The 22,385-nt window shown below is 31.8% G+C and overlaps 1 protein-coding gene across 1 annotated transcript in view; it reads right to left on the reverse strand.

Moving 5' to 3' along the window:
* Positions 1–22,385, reverse strand: part of LOC148953419 (carbonic anhydrase 2-like) — an 89,415-nt gene that overhangs the window by 59,978 nt on the left and 7,052 nt on the right. The gene's annotated exons all lie outside the window — the stretch shown is intronic.

A 22,385-nucleotide genomic window follows, 5' to 3' on the forward strand; every position in this document is an offset into this window, starting at 1 on the left:
ATGTAGAATCGTCTAAAATATTATACAAATTATGGTTGGCCTATTAGCGATGGTAGGGGCAAAAGGTTAGATCTTTCTGGAAGGAGGAGACCTAGAATTTAACCATTTCTTAACAAATTTTTCTTAAGGAATTAAAATATTTCAACCTCCTCCCCTGACAAATCTAAGGCAAGAATTTATTTCTGTCAAACTGTCCCCTCGCTGCTATAAGTTCAGAGTATTGACCGGGGTTCTCAGTCATGCTAGCGTACGTTTTTAGTCTCAGGCGCAATTTAATTTAACATTTGCTGAAATTAGTGAGGGAAAATGTGTAGAATTTATGGAATTGGTGCTAGTAGCTCCTCTGAAGATAATCTGTAATATTTGAGTGCTTCTTAGAATATCAAAGTAATAAAGTTGAAAATAAAGACATGAGAAATTGAGCAGTTTTTTGTTAGATTTTCAATTTCTGATTCTTATGAATAAGGCTTTTACTAAATTATTAAAACATCACTCGTGTTTAATGTTCACACTGGGATCTTTTCTCAACAATGCATACAATATAATAGAAAACAATACTTGTATTTGTTATATTATATTGCTCATTGATCAATACGTTTACAAATAATGTCATATTCTAAATGATCGCAATTTAGCCCATATTATTGAGAAGAAACCAATGCCTAAGACTATTTTGAATATTCCAGTGAAACTTAGCAAAAACTAAAGGGAAATATTAAGGGACAGTTTTCTTTTTGGTTTTATTGCTTTTAACCTTACTTCCTCTCTCTGCAATTTTGTATCTTTGTAAAAGTCTTTTTAAATACAAAATATTCCCTCTATGCTAATTTTCTATGTTTTTAAATAGAATATAAAGTATTACAGTTATTTTCTGCTGATCAGTGTGGACCATTTTCGATTTCAGTTAAAGAATTGTAGAAAGGGCATTTACTATTACCACTACTTTAATTACTTCCTCATCGCCGTCTCAAGCCAATATAAAGGCAAAAACCTGAGGATAAGAAGCTGAACAACGCTTTATCTTTATTGCCCCTATTCTATGCTGCCGATTTGGCCACCTCCCACAAGATCCCAGAACTTTTATTTACTTTTACCGTCCTATTCAAAACCTGATCTTGACGTCCTGTTGCCTTGCTCTTTACGCTAAAGTTTTTTATTGTTTAAAAAAATAGAGTTGTGAGAAAGTCAAACTTTAGCGTAAAGAGCAAGGCGCTGAGGAGGGGACAGCCCCTTTCATTTACGGAATAATTTCTGTTTGTTTTAAGTTTTAATGTCGCTCCTTACTTTCAGTTAAAAAAACTTGTTTTTTTTATTTAATTTTGAACGTTTTTGAATAAATGCAGGTTTTTATCTTGGCTCACAGTACATGAATAATTAAAACAAAATTTTCATATTAATTTACTTTTATTTGGTTAAATGGCTTTCTTGAAACTTGTTTCATTTTATTTACGAACGTTTTTATTAGTAATAAATATACGTAACTTACGAATTAATTTACGTAACGAACTTCTATATTCATATATTTTTAATACGTATATTAGGGGTTCGCCCCCTAGTCAATACCTTGCTCTTTATGCGAACGTCCGAATTTTATTCTAATTCTTTAAAACTGACCGCTTAATCACAAAGGTCGTTAATTAGAGTAAATAGCTCTTATGAAAGTACTAAAAAATCTCTGGCTTAAAGAATGAGGTATTGACTAGGGGATGAACCCAATCATATGTGTAATATTTTCTGTTCGTTTAAAGTTTTGATGTTGCTGCTGTTGCAGTTGAAAAACTTGTTTTTTTATATTTAATTTCTGATCTTTTTTAAATAATGCTGGGAAGTCCGGCGTCCCCTTCATAGCAGTTTCCCTTCCCCCATGAAAACTTCCTTCATGGAAATATCCTCTCACATAACCCCCGACCCCCCCCCCCCACTACCAGGAAAAATCTCCCCTGAAAACGTCTGTACTGTATACTTCCCAATAACCGAAACTATATGTCAACATTTGGTAAATTTCATAACTTTCAGCCCTCCTCTCGGGGACTTCGGGGGATTAAGTCATCCTAAAAGACATATGTATAATATTTTCGAACATGCTGAACAAAACGGCTATCTCAAAATTTTGATCAGGTGACTTTGGGAAAAAATGAGCGTGGGAGGGGACCTAGTTGCCCTCCATTTTTTTGGTCACTTAAAAAGGGCACTAGAACTTTTAATATCCATTCCAATGAGCCCTCCCACGATATTCTAGGACCAATGGGTCAATACGATCACCCCTGGGGAAAAAAACAAATAAACACGCACCCGTGATCTTTCTTCTGGCAAAAATGCAAAATTCCACATTTTTTAGATAGGAGCTTGAAACCTCTACAGAAGGGTTTTCTGATACGCGGAATATGATGGTGTGATTTTCATTAAGGTTCTATAACTTTTAAGGGGTCTTTCCCCCTTTTTTTTCGAAGATCAGTCAAATTTTCTGAGGCGCGTAAGTTTTGATGGGTAGGATTAAACTTGATGAAACGTATATATTTGAAATTAGCATTAAAATCCAATTCTTTTGATGTATCTATTTGTATCAAAATACCGTTTTCTAGAGTTTCGGTTACCATTGAGCCGGGTCCCAATAGCCAATACTATATGTTAACATTGGGTAAAGTTCATAACTTTCAGCCCTCCTCCTGGGGGCTTCAAGGGATTAAGTCATCCTGAAAGACATAGTTATAATATTTTCGACCATGCTGAACAAAATGGCTATCTCAAAATTTTGATTGGGTGACTTTGGGAAAAAAATGAGTGTGGGAGGGGGCCTATTTGCCCTCCATTTTTTTTGTCACTAAAAAAGAGCACTAGAACTTTTAATTTCCGTTCCAATGAGCCCTCCCAGGATATTCTAGGATCACTGGGTTAATAAGATTACCCCTGGGAAAAAGAAAAAAAAAACAAAAAAACAAATAAACACACATCCGTGATCTTTCTTCTGGCAAAAAATGGAAAATTCCACATTTTTGTAGATAGGAGCTTGAAACCTCTACAGTAGGGTTCTCTGATATATGATGAATATGATGGTGTGATTTCCATTAGGGTTCTATAGCTTTTAGGGGGTCTTTCCCCCTTTTTTCGAAAATCAGCCAAATTTTCTCTGGTTCGTAACTTTTGATAGGTCAGATTAAACTTGATGATACTTATATATTTGAAATCAGAATTAAAATCTGATTCTTTTGATGCATCTATTGGTATTAAAATTCCGTTTTTTAGAGTTTCGGTTACCATTGAGCCGGGTCGCTCCTTACTTACAGTTCGTTACCACGAACCGTTTGACCAACTTGTTTGCTTTCTGTTTACCCCTCACCTTGCAAAATTTCTTCAGGAACTATTTTTTTTCGTATGCATAGTCTGACAGTATCGTACCTAAGAATGCTATTTTGTAGGTGGGGGTGGGGATACCAGGCCATTTTTCCCGGTGATCAATACATCTATAAAATTTTATTGAAATCAGAGAAAAGTGCGGAATGTAAATAAACCTGCTTATGAAAGTATAAATACACTTCTTCAAATTTTCTGCCAAATCTATTAAAAAAGCCCTAGCTATTTACCATCCCTAGCTGTTTTCGTTTCCTATACCAAATTTAACTAGGCTATTTACCATCTATCTCAATTTCTACCGACATGGGTGTTAAAATATTCTAATAAAACGCCAAATTTCTACCTGAAGCCCTGTCTATTTGTTCCTGTAGCTGTAAGTAAAATTTATCTGATTCACTACTATCTCCATCAGTTCGTTTTACAGCATGTCTAGTACTATGATACCTTACACTATTTAGTCATAAAATGAGCGACTTGCAAGGTGTTATTTATTGTATCATTGTATTTACTGCATTATTACTGTACCATTATGTTATGTAACCTTCCTTACCTAAACAAGTGTTTGCAGCTACTTTATTTATCATGGGCCCTCTGCCATTGCACCCATTTCTTTCTGCCTAACTAAAAACATCCTATATCACCTATTTATATTAATCCTACCCCTGGGATGTGAGTTTCTGTGCCTCCAAGTAAATCAAGTTCAAAGCGTCTGAATTCATCAGTTAAAATATCGATACGATAGTCGTTTTGTAACCTCGTAACATTCCAAGTTGCAATTTTCATATCGTTTAAATAATTGAAATTATTATGGCCTCAGTATAAGCAATGGTCCCAGAACCAATGTAGGAAGGGGACTAATAGATCTTCTTAAGTGTAGACGAAGCATTTAGGCCGGTTACGAGCTGGACAGCAAGAAGTCCCTGTGACCTCCTTTGGAGTGGAGACCTTGTGCAATCCTGGGCCCATCTTGGTCAATATATGGTTTTCAGCACTTGGCGATGCTCTTCTATCAACATGAGTCGAAGTCCTGCACAGACACTCTTAAGCCTATTACCTCCGACTCATTATATATTCGTGCCAACAAATATTATGCTACTACGGAATCCATTGCAAGTAATGTGTCGTTTAGGCGTCTATAATTTCCCCAAGGGTGCCACTCCTCAAGGTTGCCCAGCAATGCTGATAGCACTCACAGTTTTAGTTAGGAAAGCTTGTAAAAAGTCCATCCTGATCATACTATGAGGCCACGCAAGCAGGATTTTTTACGGAGGAAAGGACTGAGAAAAGAACTTACGATGGAGCAGAGGACCCAAGCCATTTCTCACCACCGGAACAGCTCAAACCAATTAAGCAGAGCACACAATATATCACAAAACTCAGGCTAAACTTTTATGGGTTGATGCTTGCTCTTTACCTTGGATGATTTTGCATGTTTTCGGTTTGCATTTCAACATATTCTTCTGTATATCTTTTCTATTATTCTCTTAGTACAGATAAATTCAAATTGCCTCCTAAAAGTACTTAGTGCTCGATGAAACAATAGATTAGTTCATTTCCGGTGGAAAAACGTTGTTTATATCTTGTTTTAAGCTAAAAATTAGACTTGTTTAAGCTAAAAATTGTTAACTTACAATTTTAAGTTAATAAATTGTTAATTAATTAAAAATTTTCGAAAATACAGACAGACAAAGAATTGATCTAATTTAAACTTTCTAAACTAAAATACGGAAGATTTTTTCTTTTATTTAAAGAAAAAAATTGAAAATGCAAAGTAATGCGTGAATCAAGAATCCACCAGTTAAGCCTATTTAGCACTTTAAAAGCCACAAGCATTTACTTGAAAAACAAAGTTGTTTTCAACTTAAAAGTAAATAGCGACATTGAAACTCAAGACGAACAGAAAGTATTCTGCGTATGACGGGGCTGCAAATAGTTCTACTGATGAAAATGTTATAATTAAAACTCTCTTTTTCTGAGTCTTAATATCCATCGAATAGGATCACTTTGAAATCAAATTTTTTAATAGGAACTGTTTAACACAGAGCTTTAACAAATTTAGGAGAGGGTGCAAACCCCATTTCCCTAAACACTATTTTTAAATCAGATTTAATATTTATAAAACAAAACTTGGATCACCTCTGAATGATAATCACCCTGGAATAAGCGTATCTAAGAGAATATTTTGATAGGATGGCGGGGGTGCGTGAGGATCTGAAATTTAGAAAAATTATTTGAGACAGTTATTTTTACGGTTTTCAGAGCAAGTTCTTAAAGGATTCATCACTATTGGTTATACTCCCACTTCTCCCTCTTCTTAGCAGGCAAACAAAACGAATTCAATCTTTCATGTTTCACATAAAGTATATCAGCAATAAGCGAAGAGCTGTCACTATACAGCACCTATGTTACAGGCTTAGTCACTTATCCATGTGCTATGTGTTTAGTCATGCAGCGTTTATATATATATATATATATATATATATATATATATATATATATATATATATATATATATATATATATATATATCTTTTTTTGTAGGCCAGGTGTTTAAAGTCTTTGGGGTTGAAGAATAACTTAATGATTGCACTGTTCCCTAAAACTTTCCAAAAGTAATTGTCCATGAAAAATTAATATTGTATATAAGAAATTATTTTCATGTAAAACCAGGTGTTTACAAATCTTAAGGGTCTAAGAACAACTTATTAATTGCACTGTCGATTAGAATTTGCGATTTTTTTTTTTTAGTTTTACATTGGTACCTTGGACTATTTTGGCATTTTAAAAGCCATTTGTAAAACTATCACCAAAATCATAATATGTAAGTCTTATAGACTAAATTTGTCAACCAGAAATTGTTACAGTAAAACTATCTAGCCGATTTCTTTCTTACATTCATCATCTAAATATTAAGAACAAAAAAGGCTCGTGGGCATTAAATTAGGAAATGAAGGTGGTTCTGGCATTCTAAAAAGTGGTCCAGTAATATTTTTCTTAACAGCTGTTAGTAAAACTCTTCAACAATAGTAGAAGGGGAGGTGCTACTCCGATCAGAACCACGTGGTTTATGGTTTTTGTCAGTGAGAATTTGAAAAACAGGAATTTTGTCACATTTATGGATGGTTTTATGGATTTTGTCAGTGAGAATGAAAAAACAGCAACTTTGTCACATTTATGTCTGTTTTCATGGATGGTTATGTGTGTTGGTCAATTTATTTGATGTTTTTATGGTCTTTGTCAGTGAGAATGGAAAAACAGGAACTTTGTCACTCCCTTCTTGTTGTTGTTCGATGCAGATGTTATGAGTTTCCGGGAAACAGTTAATGACACTTCCTTTCTGTTGTTATTCAAGGCAAATGTTATGAGTTCCCGGGATATCGCGTGTTTCCAATATTTATTGTTCAAGACAAATGTTATGAGTTTCCGGGAAACAGTATTTGTTGTTGTTATTCGATGCAAATGTTATGAGTTCCCGGGAGATCGCGTGTTTCCAATATTTATTGTTCAAGCCAAATGTTATGAGTTTCCGGGAAACAGTATTTGTTGTTTTTGTTCAAGTCAAATGTTATGAGTTCCCGGGAAACAGTTAGATCCCCCTTCTCAGCCAATCAGAGGGCTTTGTTTAGATCACACATGACAGATGATATCATGATTGATTGATTGACATGAAAGGGGAATTAATTTGTTGTTCTAAAGAGAATTGATTCACGAAAGGAAATTAATTTGGATTTCGAACAGAAATGTCTCCGAGCAAAGTTTAGATCTCACATGACAGATGATGTCATGATTGATTGATTGACATGAAAGGGGAATTAATTTGATGTTCTAAAGAGAATTGATTCACGAAAAGGAATTAATTTGGAGTTCGAACAGAAATGTCTCCGGGCAAAGTTTAGATCACACATGACAGATGATGTCATGATTGATTGATTGACATGAAAGGGGAATTAATTTGTTGTTCTAAAGAGAATTGATTCACGAGAGGGAATTAATTTGGAGTTCTAACAAGAGAATCGTTTCCGAGCAAATGTTTTGATCTTAGCGCGCGAAAAGGTTTCTTTGTAATTTCAAATGTGAAAGCACAGGGATGCCAAACAAAAGGAACACGATGAAATTACGTTTAGGGATTATTTGGGCGAAACCGTTGTAGTCATTTTATGGAATTATTTCGGCGAAACAGTTAGAGACATTTTAAAATATGATTTTTGAAGAGATTTTAGGAGAGAATTTGAGGGTAAAACTTTGTGGTCGTTATAATACACAAGTTCTATTTGAACAGTGTTGTGAGGTCCTCTACCACAACCCAAAGGGTTCCGATCCCCCTACCCCAAACCCAAAGGGTTCCAATCCCTCTACCCCAACCCCAAAGGTCCACCGGGCTCGCAAAAGGCCACCCGGCCCTCAAGTGACGTCCAGACCCCCAAATGCCCTACCCGGACTCCCAAGGGCCCACCCCCGCTCCCCAAAGGTCCCCCGGGCTCCCCAAGGACCAATCGGCCCTCAAGTGCCACCCAGACCCCAAAAGGTCCTCCCCAGGCGCCCAAAGGCCCTCCCCCGATCCCCAAAGGTCCACCCGGCTCCCAAAGGACCAATCGGTGCTCAAGGGTCCCCTCAGACCCCAAAGGTCCTCCCTGGGCCCCCAAAGGCCCTCCCCCGGTCCCCAAAGGTCCCCCGGGCTCCCAAAAGACCACTCAATCCTCATGGGCCCCCCGGACCCCCAAAGGCCCTCCCCCGGTCCCCAAAGACCCCCAGGCTCCCAACTGGCCCCCGGACCACCAAAGGCCCTCCCCCGGTCCCCAAAGGTGCCCCAGGCTCCCAAAGGGCCCCGGACCCCCAAAGGCCCTCCCCCCGATCCCCAAAGGTCCTTCAGGCTCCCAAAGGACCACCCAGGCCTTGGTTTAGTTTTAGTTAAAAGTATAGAGTGTTTTAGCTTAGAGTCATAACTTAGAGTTTTTGTTGAAGCTCTAGTTTAGTTTAATTTTAGTTAAGAGTTTGATGTTTTACCTTTGAGTTTTAGTTAGAGTGGAAGTTTAGTTTATTTACAGTTAAGAATTTAGAGTTTTAGCTTAGAGTCATAGACTAGAGTTTTACTTAAAGTTATAGTTTGGCTAAGTTTTAGTTAAGAGTTTTGAGTTTTAGCTTAGAGTCTTAGCTTAGAGATTTTTTATTTAGAGTTCTAGTTTAGTTTAATTTTATTTAAGAGTTTAATGTTTTACCTTAGAGTTTCAGTTAGAGCTTTAGTTTAGTTTAGTTTCAGTTAAGAGTTTAGAGTTTTTTAGCTTAGAGTTTGTGTTGAAGTTCTAGTTTAGTTTAGTTTTAGTTAATAGTTTAGAGTTTTAGCCTAGAGTCTTAGCTTAGAGTTTTTGTTAGAGTTCTAGTTTAGTTTAATTTTAGTTAATAGTTTTATGTTTTACATTTTATTTTAAGTTATATTTGTAGTATATTTTATTTTTATTTAATAATTGATAGTTTTTAGATTATATTCGTAGATTTGAGATCTTGTAGAATTTCTAGTATATTTTACTTTTAGTAAAGATTTTAGAGTTTTATCTTAGAGTCTTAGCTTAGATTTTTTTTTTGATTTATAGTTTAGTTTAGTTTTATTTTATAGATTAGAGTTTTAGCTTAGTCTTATCTTAGAGTTTTTTTTGTTAGAGTTATAGTTTAGTTTAATTTTAGTTAAGAGTTTGGTGTTTTACCTTAGAGTCTTAGCTTAGAGTTTTAATTTGAGTTCTAGTTTAGTTTAGTTTTAGTTAAGATTTTAGTATTTTAGCTTTGAGTTTTTTTTGTTAGAGTTCTAGCTTAGTTTAATTTTAGTTAATATTCTGATTTTTTAAGTATGAACTTCAGTTAGAGTTGTAGTTTAGTTTTAGTGAAGCGTTTGGTGTTTTATCTTAATTTATTAGCTTAGACTTTTTTGTATGAGCTATATTTTATTTTAGTTTTGGTTAATAGTTTAGAATTTTAGATTAGAGTCTTAGCTTAGATTTTTTTTTTAGAGTTCTAGTTTATTTTAGTTTTAGTTAAGAGTTTAGAGTTTTTGTTGAAGTTTTAGTTTATTTTATTTTTAGTTAATATTTTAGATTTTTATCTTAGAGTCTTATCTTAGAGTTTTTTTTAGAGTTTAAGTTTAGTTTATTTATAGTTAAGAGTTTAGAGTTTTAGCATAGAGTCTTAGCTTAGAGTTTTTGTTAGAGTGCTCGTTTAGTTTACATATAGTTAAGAGTTTAGAGTTTTATCTTAGAGACCTAGCTTAGTGTTTTAGTTTAGTTTAGTTTTAGTTAAGATTTTAGAGTTTTACCTTAGAGTCTTGGCAGAGAGTTTTTGTTAGATTTCTAGTTTAGTTTAGTTTTAGTTAAGAGTTTAGAGTTTTAGCCTAGAGTCTTATCTCAGAGTTTTTGTTAGAGTTCTAGTTTAGTTTTAGTTAAGAGTTTAGAATTTTAGCTTAGAGTCTTAGCTTAGAGTTTTATGCTAGAGTTATAGTTTATTTTATTTTTATTTAAGAACTTAGAGTTTTTAGATGAGAGTCATAGCTTAGAGTTTTCCTTGAAGTTCTAGTTTAGTTTAGTTTTTGTTAATACTTTAGAGTTTTAGCTTATAGCCTTAGCTTAGAGTTTTTGTTATAGTTGAAGTTTAGCTTAGTAATAGTTAACAGTTTAGAGTTTTAGCATAGAGTCTTAGCTTAGAGTTTTTGTTAGAGTTCTAGTTTAGTTTACATATAGTTAAGAGTTTGGAGTTTTATCCTAGAGACCTAGCTTAGAATTTTAGTTTAGTTTAGTTTTAGTTAAGAGTTTAGAGTATTAGTTTAGTATTTTTGTTAGATTTCTAGTTTAGTTTAGTTTTAGTTAACAGTTTGGTGTTTTAAATTAGAGTTTTTGTCGTATTTCTTTTCTAGTTTATTTTTAGTAACGAGTTTAGAGTTTTGTATTAGATTCTTATATTATATTTGTTTTTTAGAGTTATAGTTTATTTTAGTTTTAGTTAAGAGTTTAGATTTTTTAACTGAGACTAATATCAGAGAGTTTTTTTGAAGTTCTAGGTTAATTTAGTTTTAGTTAAGAGTTTGGTGTTTTACCTTAGAGTCTTAGCTTAGAGTTTTTGTTAGAGTTGAAGTTTATTTTAGTTTTAGTTAAGAGCTTAGAGTTTTTAGCTTAGAGTCTTAGCTTAGAGGTTTTGTTAGAGTTCTAGTTTACTTTAGATATAGTTAAGACTTTGGAGTCTTACCATAGGGACTTAGCTTAGAGTTTTTGTTAGAGTTGAAGTTTAGTTTAGTAATAGTTAAGAGTTTAGAGTTTTAGCATAGAGACTTAGCTTAGAGTTTTTGTTAGAGTTCTTGTTAAGCTTACATATAGTTAAGAGTTTGGAGTATTACCTTAGAGACCTAGCTTAGAATTTTAGTTTAGTTTAGTAATAGTTAAGAGTTTAGAGTTTTAGCTTAGAGTCTTAGTTTAAAGTTTTTGTTAGAGTTCTAGTTTAGTTTAGTTATAGTTAAGAGTTTGGTGTTTTACCTTAGAGACGTAGCTTAGAGTTTTAGTTTAGTTTTAGTTAAGATTTTAGAGTTTTAGCTTAGAGTCTTAGCAGAGAGTTTTTGTTAGAGTTCTAGTTTAGTTTAGTTTTAGTTACGAGTTTGGTGTTTTACCTTAATGTCTTAGACTTAGAGTTTTAGTTAGAGTTCTAGATTAGTTTAGTTTTGGTTAAGAGTTTAGAATTTTAGCTTAGAGTCTTAGCTTAGAGTTTTTTTTAGAGTTATAGTTTAGTTTAGTTTTAGTTAAGAGTTTAGAGTTTTTTTTTAAGTTTTAGTCTATTTTATTTTTAGTTAATAGTTTGGAGTTTTAGCTTAGAGTCTTAGCTTAGAGTTTTTGTTAGAGTTGAAGTTTAGTTTATTAATAGTTAAGAGTTTAGAGTTTTAGCATAGAGTCTTAGATTAGAGTTTTTGTTAGAGTTCTCGTTTAGTTTACATGTAGTTAAGAGTTTAGAGTTTTAGCTTAGAGTCTTAGTTTAGAGTTTTTGTTGAAGTTTATTTTATTTTTAGTTTAGAGTTTTAGCTTAGACTTAGAGTTTTAATTAGAGTTCTAGTTTAATTTAGTTTTAGTTAAGCCTACAGGGTTTTATAATAAAGTCTTAGAATATAGTTTTGTTAGATTTCTAGTTTAGTTTAGTTTTATTTAATTGTTTATAGTTTTCGACTATATTAATATATCATCTGTTATAGTTATCGTGTGTTCCAATTTTATAGTTTATAATTTTACCTTAGAGTCTTAGATTAGGGTTTTACTTTAAGTTATAGTTTGGTTAAGTTTTAGTTAAGAGCTTAGAGTTTTTAGCTGAGTCTTAGCTTAGAGTTTTCGCTAGAGTTCTAGTTTAGTTTAGTTTTAGTTAAGAGTTTAGAGTTTTACCTTAGAGTCCTAGCTTAGAGTTTTTGTTAGAGTTCTAGTTTAGTTTAATTTTAGTTAAGAATTTGATATTTTACCTTTGAGTTTCAGGTAGAGTTCTAGTTTATTTTACTTTTAGTTAAGAGATTACCGTTCTACCTTTGAGTCTTAGCTTAGAGTTGTAGTTAGAGTTCTATTTTTGTTCAGTTCTAGTTAAGAGTTTAGAATTTTAGCTTAGAGTATTAGTTCAGAGTTTTCGTTAGAATTCTAGTTTATTTTAGTTTTATTTAATAATTTAGAGTTTTACATTTGAGTTTCAATTAGAGTTCTAGTTTAGTTTAGTTTTAGTTATGAGTTTAGAGTTTTTAGCTTAGAGTCTTATCTTATAGGTTTTGTTGAAGTTCTAGTTTACGTTAGTTTTAGTTAATATCTTAGAGTTTTTGTTAGAGTTATAGTTTAGTTTAATTTTATTTAAGAGTTTATAGTTTTAGCTTAGAGTTTTTTTGTTAGAGTTCTAGTTTACTTTAATTTTAGTTAAGATTTTTATTTTTTTACCTTTGGGTTTCAATTAGAGTTCTAGTTTAGTTTTAGTTAAGAGTTTGGTGTTTTACCTTAGAGTTTCAGTTAGAGTTCTAGTTTAGTTTTAGTTAATAGTTTTGTGTTTCACATTAGAGTGTTAGCTTAGAGTTTTTTGTTAGTTTTCTAGTCTAGTTTAATTTTAGTTAAGAGTTTGATTTTTTACTTCTCAGCTACAGTAGGAGCTCTAGTTTTGTTTTTGTTAAGAGTTGGGTTTTTTACCTTTGAGTAGTATCCTAGTGTTTTTAGGTATGTTTCTATGTTATGGTTGTTTTTTTAGTTTATTTATTATTTAATCTTAGGTGATTAGATTATAGTTTTTTAGAGTTATAGCTTATTTTAGTTTGAGTTAAGATTTTAGTTTTACCATAGAGTCTTAGCTTAGAGTTTTTGTTGAAGTTTTAGTTAATTTTTGTTTTAGTTAAGAGTTTAGAGTCTTAGCTTAGAGTATTAGCTTAGAGTTATAGTTAGAGTTGAAGTTTAGTTTAGTTATAGTTAAGAATTTAGAGTTTTTAGATTAGAGTCGTAGTTTAGAGTTTTTGTTATAGTTTTAGTTTTGTTTAGTTAAGAGTTTAGAGTTTAGAATTTTAGCTTAGACTCTTAGCTTAGAGTTTTTGTTAGATTTCTAGTTTAGTTTAGTTTTAGTCAAGAGTTTAGAGTTTTTATCTTAGATTCATAGCTTAGAGTTTTTGTTGAAGCTATAGTTTAGTTTATTTTTATTTAAGATTTTGTAGTTTTATATTATATTATTATCTTATATCTTTTTTTATATTTTTATTTTAGTTTATTTTTAGTTAATAGTTTAGATTTTTATCTTATAGTATTAGCTTAGAGTTATAGTTAGAGTTGAAGTTTAGTTTAGTTATAGTTAAGAATTTAGAGTTTTTAGCTTAGAGTCGTAGTTTAGAGTTTTTTTATAGTTCTAGTTTAGTTTAGTTAAGAGTTTAGAGTTTTATCATAGAGTCATAGGTTAGAGTTTTTGTTGAAGTTGAAGTTTAGTTTAGTCATAGTTAAGAATTTAGAGTATTTATCTTAGAGTCATAGCTTAGAGTTTTTGAAGTTCTAGTTTAGTTTAGTTAAGAGTTTAGAATTCCACCTTATAGTCTTAGCTTAAAGTTTAAGTTAGAGTTGAAGTTTAGTTTACTTATAGTTAAGGGTTTAGAATTTTAGCTTGGAGACTTAGCTTAGAGTTTTAGTTAGAGTTCTAACTTAGTTTATTTTTAGTTAAGAGTTTAGAGTCGTAGCTTAAAGTCTTAGCTTATTGTTTTATTTAGAGTTCTAGTTTAGTTTAGTTTTAGTTAAGAGTTTTGAGTTTTACCATAGAGTCTTAGCTTAGAGTTTTAGTTAGAGTTATTGTTTAGTTTAGTTTTAGTTAAAAGTTATAGCTTTAGCATAGAATCTTAGCTTAGAGATTTAGTTAGAGTTGAAGTTTAGCCCAAACTAGCATAACCACAAAATTACACAATATTGCATAGAAATACCAAAACCATAGATTAGGTTAGGTCAGGTTAGAAGTTTGGTTTCTCCACGTTTAAGTTAGGTTAGATTAGGTTAGCTTATCATGCGCGCTCATGATAAGTTAACCTAATCTAACCTAACTTAAACGTGGAGAAACCAAACTTCTAACCTGACCTAGCCTAACCTATGGTTTTGGTATTTCTATGCAATATTGTGTAATTTTGTGGTTATGCTAGTTTGGACTAAACTTCAACTCTAACTAAATCTCTAAGCTAAGATTCTATGCTAAAGCTATAATTCTTAACTAAAACTAAACTAAACAATAACTCTAACTAAAACTCTAAGCTAAGACTCTATGGTAAAACTCAAAACTCTTAACTAAAACTAAACTAAACTAGAACTCTAAATAAAACAATAAGCTAAGACTTTAAGGTAAAACTCTAAACTCTTAACTAAAACTAAACTAAGTTAGAACTCTAACTAGAACTCTAAGCTAAGACTCCAAGCTAAAATTCTAAACCCTTAACTATAAGTAAACTAAACTTCAACTCTAATTAAAACTCTAAGCTAAGACTCTAAGGTGGAACTCTAAACTCTTAACTAAACTAAACTAGAACTTCAAAAACTCTAAGCTATGACTCTAAGATAAAAACTCTAAATTCTTAACTATGACTAAACTAAACTTCAACTTCAACAAAAACTCTAACCTATGACTCTATGATAAAACTCTAAACTCTTAACTAAACTAAACTAGAACTATAACAAAAACTCTAAACTACGACTCTAAGCTAAAAACTCTAAATTCTTAACTATAACTAAACTAAACTTCAACTCTAACTATAACTCTAAGCTAAGAATATAGGACAAGACTACAAATTCCTGACAAGATCTAAACTAAACTGAAACTCTAACAAAAACTCTAATATAAGACTATAAGCTAAAACTATAATCTCTTAACTAAAAATAAACTAAAGTATAGCTTCAACAAAAACTCTAATCTATGAATCTAAGCTAAAAACTCTAAACTCTTGACTAAAACTAAACTAAACTAGAAATCTAACAAAAACTCTAAGCTAAGAGTCTAAGCTAAAATTCAAAACTCTAAACTCTTAACTAAACTAAACTAGAACTATAACAAAAACTCTAAACTACGACTCTAAGCTAAAAACTCTAAATTCTTAACTATTACTAAACTAAACTTCAACTCTAACTATAACTCTAAGCTAATACTCTAAGCTAAAACTCTAAACTCTTAACTAAAACAAAAATTAACTAAAACTTCAACAAAAACTCTAAGCTAAGACTCTAAGCTAAAAACTAAACTATTAACTAAAACTAAAATAAACTATAACTCTAAAAAAACTCTAAGCTACGACTATAAGCTGTAATTCTAAATTCTTAACCAAAACTAAACTAAACTAGAACTCTAACTAAAAACTCTAAGCTAAGACTCTAAGGTAAAACTCCAAACTCTTAACTAAAACTAAACTAGAACTCTAACTGAAACTCAGAGGTACAAAATCAAAATCTTAAATAAAATTAAAATAAACTAGAAACATAACAAAGAAACTCTAAGCTAATACTCTAAGGTAAAACACCAAACTCTTAACTAAAACTAAACTAGAACTCTAACTGAAACTCTAAGATAAAACATCAAACTCTTAACTAAATCTAAACTAGAACTCTAATTGAAACTCAAAGGTAAAAAAATAAAACTCTTAACTAAAATTAAAGTAAACTAGAACTCTAACAAAAAAACTCTAAGCTAAAACTCTAAACTCTTAAATAAAATTAAACTAAACTAGAACTGTAACAAACACTCTAGGCTATTAACTAAAACTTGAGTAAACTAGAACTTCAACAAAACCTCTAAGCTAAGACTCTAAGCTAAAAACTCTTAAACTCATAACTAAAACTAAACTAAACTAGAAATATAATTTAAACTCAAATGTAAAACTATAAAATATTAACTAAAACTAAAATAAACTAGAATTCTAACAAAAACTCTGAACTAAGACTCTAAGCTAAAATTCTAAACTCTTAACTAAAACTAAACAAAACTAGAACTCTAACTAAAACTCTAAGCTAAAACTCCAAAGGTAAAACGCTAAACTATTAACTAAAAGTAAACTAAACTAGACCTCTAACTGAAACTCAAAGGTAAAATATCAAATTCTTAACTAAAATTAAACTAAACTAGAACTCTAACAAAAACTCTAAGCTAGGACTCTAAGGTAAAATTCTAAAATCTTAACTAAAACTAAACTAAACTAGAACTCTAGCGAAAACTCTAAGCTAAGACTCAGCTAAAAACTCTAAGCTCTTAACTAAAACTTAACCAAACTATAACTTAAAGTAAAACTCTAAGCTAAGACTCTAAGGTAAAATTCTAAATTCTTAACAAAAACTAAACTAGAACTCTAACAAAAACTCTGATATAAGACTCTAGGCTAAAACTCTAAACTCTTAACTAGAACTAAACTAAACTAAAACTCTAACAAAAACTCTCTGCTAATACTATAAGATAAAACTCTAAAATCTTAACTAAAACTAAATTAAACTAGAACTCTAATTAAAACTCTAAGTCTAAGCTAAAACTCTAAACTAAAACTAAACTAAACTTCAACAAAAACTCTAAGCTAAGACTCTAGGCTAAAACTCTAAACTCTTAACTACATGTAAACTAAACTAGAACTCTAACAAAAACTCTAAGCTAAGACTTTATGCTAAAACTCTAAACTCTTAACTATTAATAAACTAAACTTCAACTCTAACTAAAACTCTAAGCTAAGACTCTAAGCTAAAACTCTAAACTATTAACTAAAAATAAAATAAACTAAAACTTCAACAAAAACTCTAAACTCTTAACTAAAACTAAACTAAACTAGAACTCTAAAAAAAACTCTAAGCTAAGACTCTAAGCTAAAATTCTAAACTCTTAACCAAAACTAAACTAAACTAGAACTCTAATTAAAACTCTAAGTCTAAGACATTAAGGTAAAACACCAAACTCTTAACTAAAACTAAACTAAACTAGAACTCTAACAAAACTCTCTGCTAAGACTCTAATATAAAACTCTAAAATATGAATTAAAACTAAACTAAAACTTTAAGCTAACTCTCTATGGTAAAACACCAAACTCTTGACTATAACTGAACTAAACTAGAACTCTAACAAAAACTCTAAGCTAAAATTCTGAGCTAAAATTATAAACTCTTAACTATTACTAAACTAAACGAAAATTCTAAGCTAGGTCTCTAAGGTAATACTCCAAACTCTTAACTATATGTAAACTAAACAAGAACTCTAACAAAAACTCTAAGCTAAGACTCTATGCCAAAACTATAAACTCTTAACTATTACTAAACTAAACTTCAACTCTAACAAAAACTCTAAGCTAAGTCCCTAGGGTAAAACCCCAAAGTATTAACTATATCTAAACTAAACTAGAACTCTAACAAAAACTCTAAGCTAAGACTCTAAGCTAAAAACTCTAAGCTCTTAACTAAAACTAAAATAAACTTCAACTCTAACAAAAACTCTAAGCTAAGACTCTAAGGTAAAACACCAAACTCTTAACTAAAACTAAACTAAACTAGAACTTCGACAAAAACTCTAGGCTATGACTCTCAGCTAAAAACTCTAAACTCTTAACTAAAACTAAAATAAACTAGAACTCTAACAAAAAAATCTAAGCTAAGACTCTAATATAAAACTCTAAACTATTATATAAAACTAAACTAAACTAGAACTTCGACAAAAACTCTAAGGTAAAACACCAAACTCTTAACTAAAACTAAACTAAACTAGAACTCTAACAAAAACTCTAAACTAAGACTCTAAGCTAAAAAACTCTAAACTATTAAATAAAACTAAACTAAACTAAAATTCTAAGCTAGGTCTCTATGGTAAAACTCCAAACTCTTAACTATATGTAAACTAAACTAGAACTCTAACAAAAACTCTAAGCTAAGACTCTAAGCTAAAACTCTAAACTCTTAACTATAACTAAGCTAAACTTCAACTATAACAAAAACTCTAAGCTAAGACTCTAAGCTAAAACTCTAAAGTCTTAACTAAAACTAAACTAAACTAGAACTTCAACAAAATCTCTAAGCTATGACTCTCAGCTAAAAACTCTAAGATCTTAACTAAAACTAAAATAAACTAGAACTCTAGCATAAAAATCCAATATAATAATATAATCTAGAATTATAAAAAATTAACTAGAACCAAACTAGAAATCTAACAATAACTCTTATATATGAATATAATTTAAAACTATAAATTCTTAAAAAAAACTAAACTAAACTAAAATCCTAACAAAAAATCTATGCTATGACTTTGTGCTAAAATCCTGTAGTCTTAATTAAAACTAAACTAAACTAAAACACTAAGCTAGGTCTCTAAGATAAAACTCTTAACTACAGGTAAACTAAACGAGCACTCTAACAAAAACTCTAAGCTAAGACTCTATGCTAAAACTCAAAACTCTTAACTATTAATAAACTAAACTTCAACTCTAAAAAAAAATCTAAGCTAAGACTGTAATCTAGAACTATAAACTATTAAATAAAACTAAAATAAACTAAAACTTCAAAAAAAACTCTAAACTATTAACTAAAAATAAAATAAACTAGAACTATAAAAAAAAACTCTAAGCTAACAGTATGATCTAAAATTATAGACTCTTAACCAAAACTAAACTAAACTAGAACTGTAACTAAAAAGTCTACGCTAAGACATTAAGGTAAAACCCCAAACTCTTCACTATAACTAAACTAAAATTCTAACTGAAACTCAGAGGTAAAAAATCAAACTCTTAAATAAAACTAAACTAAACTAGAACTCTAACAAAAAAAAACTCTAAGCTAAGACTCTAAGCTAAAACTCTAAACTATTAACTAAAACTAAAACTTGAACAAAAACTCTAAACTCTTAACTAAAATTAAATAAACTAGAACTCTAAAAAAAAACTCTAAGCTAAGACTCTAAGCTAAAATTCTAAACTCTTAACCAAAACTAAACTAAACTAGAGCTCTAACTAAAAACTCTAAGCTAAGACATTAAGATAAAACATCCAACTCTTAACTAAAACTAAACTAGAACTCTAACTGAAACTCAGAGGTAAAAAATCAGACTCTTAGCTAAAATTAAACTAAACTAGAACTCTAACAAAAAAACTCTAAGATAAAATTCTAAAATCTTAACTAAAACTAAACTAAACTAGAACTCAAATTAAAACTCTAAACTAAGACTCTAAGTTAAAACACCAAACTCTTAACTAAAACTAAAATTAAAATAAACTAGAAATCTAACAAAAAAAACTCTAAGATAGGACTAAGCTAAAACTCTAAAATCTAAAATAAAATTAAAATAGACTAGAACTCTAACAAAAACTATAATCTAATACTATAATCTATAACAATAAAATCTTTACTAAAACTTAACTAAAAAAGAACTTCAAAAAAAACTATAAGCTATGACTTTAATCTAAAAACTATAAACTCTGAACTGAAAATAAAATAAACTAGAACTCTAACTGAAACTCAAAGGTAAAACATCAAACTCTTAACTAAAATTAAACTAAACTATAACTATAACAAAAACTCTAAGCTAAGACTCTATGCTAAAACTCTAAACTATTAACTAAAACTAAACTAAACTATAACTTCAACAAAAACTATAAGCTAAAAACTCTAAACTATTAACTAAAAATAAACTAAGCTAGAAATATAACTGAAACTAATTTTTAAAAAATCTAACTATTAATAAAAACTAAAGTAAACTAGAAATATAACAAAAAAAACTCTAAGCTAAGACTCTAAGCAAAACCAAAACTCTGAACTAAAAATTATACAAATAATAACTTTAAGTAAAAATCTAGGCTATGACTCTAAGCTAAAACTCTAAATTCTTAACTGTAAATAAACTAAACTTCCACTCTAACTAAAACTCAAAGGTAAAACATCAAACTCGTAACTAAAATTAAACTAAAATAGAGCTTCAACAAAAACTCTAAGTTATGACTCTAAGCTAAAACACTCTATACTTTTAACTAAAACTAAACCAAGGCCTGGGTGGTCCTTTGGGAGCCTGGTGGACCTTTGGGGATCGGGGGAGGGCCTTTGGGGGTCCGGGGCCTTTTGGGAGCCTGGGGCACCTTTGGGGACCGGGGGAGGGCCTTTGGGGGTCGGGGGGGCCAGTTGGGAGCCTGGGGGGTCTTTGGGGACCGGGGGAGGGCCTTTGGGGGTCCGGGGGGCCCTTGAGGATTGAGTGGTCTTTCGGGAGCCCGGGGGACCTTTGGGGACCGGGGGAGGGCCTTTGGGGGCCAGGGAGGACCTTTGGGGGTCTGAGGGGACCCTTGAGCACCGATTGGTCCTTTGGAAGCCTGGTGGACCTTTGGGGATCGGGGGAGGGCCTTTGGGAGCCTGGGGAGGACCTTTTGGGGTCTGGGCGGCACTTGAGGGCCGATTGGTCCTTTGGGAGCCCGGTGGACCTTTGGGGATCGGGGGAGGGCCTTTGGAAGTCTGGGTAGGGCCTTAGGGGGTCTGGGCGGCACTTGAGGGCCGGGTGGCCCTTTGCGAGCCCGGTGGACCTTTGGGGTTGGGGTAGAGGGATTGGAACCCTTTGGGGTCGGGGTAGGGGGATCGGAATCCTTTGGGTTGTGGTAGAGGACCTCACAACACTGTTCAAATAGAACTTGTGTATTATAACGACCACAAAGTTTTACCCTCAAATTCTCTCCTAAAATCTCTTCAAAAATCATATTTTAAAATGTCTCTAACTGTTTCGCCGAAATAATTCCATAAAATGACTAAAACGGTTTCACCCAAATAATCCCTAAGCGTAATTCAGCGAGTTCCTTTTGTTTGGCATCCCTGTGCTTTCATATTGAAATTACAAAGAAAGCTTTTCGCGCGCGATAATCCAAACATTCGCTTGGAAACGATTCTCTTGTTAGAACTCCAAACTAATTCCCTCTCGTGAATCAAATCTCTTTAGAACAGCAAATTAAGTCCCCTTTCATGTCAATCACTCAATCATGAAATCATCTGTCATGTGTGATCAAAACTTTGCCCGGAGACATTTCTCTTAGAAATCCAAATTAATTCCTTTTTCGTGAATCAATTCTCTTTAGAAAAACAAATTAATTCCCCTTTCATGTCAATCAATCAATCATGACATCATCTGTCATGTGAGAACTAAACTTTGCCCGGAGACATTTCTGTTCGAAATCCAAATTAATTTCCTTTCGTGAATCAATTCTCTTTAGAACAACAAATTAATTCCCCTTTCATGTCAATCAATCAATCATGATATCATCTGTCATGTGTGATCTAAACAAAGCCCTCTGATTGGCTGAGAAGGGGGATCTAGCTGTTTCCCGGGAACCCAGAACATTTGACTTGAACAACAACAACAAATACTGTTTCCCGGAAACTCATAACATTTGGCTTGAACAACAAATATTGGAAACACGCGATCTCCCGGGAACTCATAACATTTGCATCGAACAACAACAACAAATACTGTTTCCCGGAAACTCATAACATTTGGCTTGAACAACAAATATTGGAAACACGCGATCTCCCGGGAACTCATAACATTTGCCTCGAATAACAACAGAAAGGAAGTGTCATTAACTGTTTCCCGGAAACTCATAACATCTGCCTCGAACAACAACAGGAAAGGAGTGAAAAAGTTCCTGTTTTTCCATTCTCACTGACAAAGACCATAAAAACATCAAATAAATTGACCAACACACATAACCATCCATGAAAACAGACATAAATGTGACAAAGTTCCTGTTTTTTCATTCTCACTGACAAAATCCATAAAACCATCCATAAATGTGACAAAATTCCTGTTTTTCAAATTCTCACTGACAAAAACCATAAACCACGTGGTTCTGATCGGAGTAGCACCTCCCCTTCTACTAACAATCCGGAACCTTGTAGGACAAAATAATTTATTAATTTTGAGGGCGAAATTTAAAGAATTTTAATGAAACCTTAATTTTTTCCCATTATGGATTAAATTTTAACATCAGTGTTTTACAGTCTTAATACATTTTTATGCGTGATTTAATGATATAAATACTTTTTTTTACAAATAAAAAAGTCTCTTTTCTAAATCTTTACCCAATTAATATGTTTTACGAATTGCCAAGAACAAATTTCACAAAACTCTGTTTTCACAAATTAGCAGGTGACAATTGTTAATTCCAGTTTGTGCGGCAGATATCCCTTAAATTGCAGCTAAGCTATTGACTACTAAATTGCAACTGACTCAAGTTAGTCGTCAAATTATTCACCATGAAAGCTTTTTTTTCAAGTTTTGGTAGATAGGTCTTCGGACGATATTTAAAAGATTAAATAAAAGAACACGTATTTTTTAACTAAAAGTAAGGAGCGACATTAAAACTTAAAACGAACAGAAATTATTCCGTGTATGAAAGGGGCTGTCCCCTCCTCAACATCTCACTATTTGGGCTAAAGTTTTTTATTGTTTTAATAAGTAAAGTTATGTGACAGATTCTAACTGTAGCATGAAGAGCAAGGTATTGAGGAGGGGACAGCCCCTTTCATATACGGAATAATTTCTGTTCGTTTTAAGTTTTAATG

This window comes from Artemia sp. Qi Xiang Cuo, chromosome 4 (genome assembly GCF_049724085.1).
Source record: "Artemia sp. Qi Xiang Cuo chromosome 4, ASM4972408v1, whole genome shotgun sequence".
In the NCBI taxonomy this organism is placed as follows: domain Eukaryota; kingdom Metazoa; phylum Arthropoda; class Branchiopoda; order Anostraca; family Artemiidae; genus Artemia; species Artemia sp. Qi Xiang Cuo.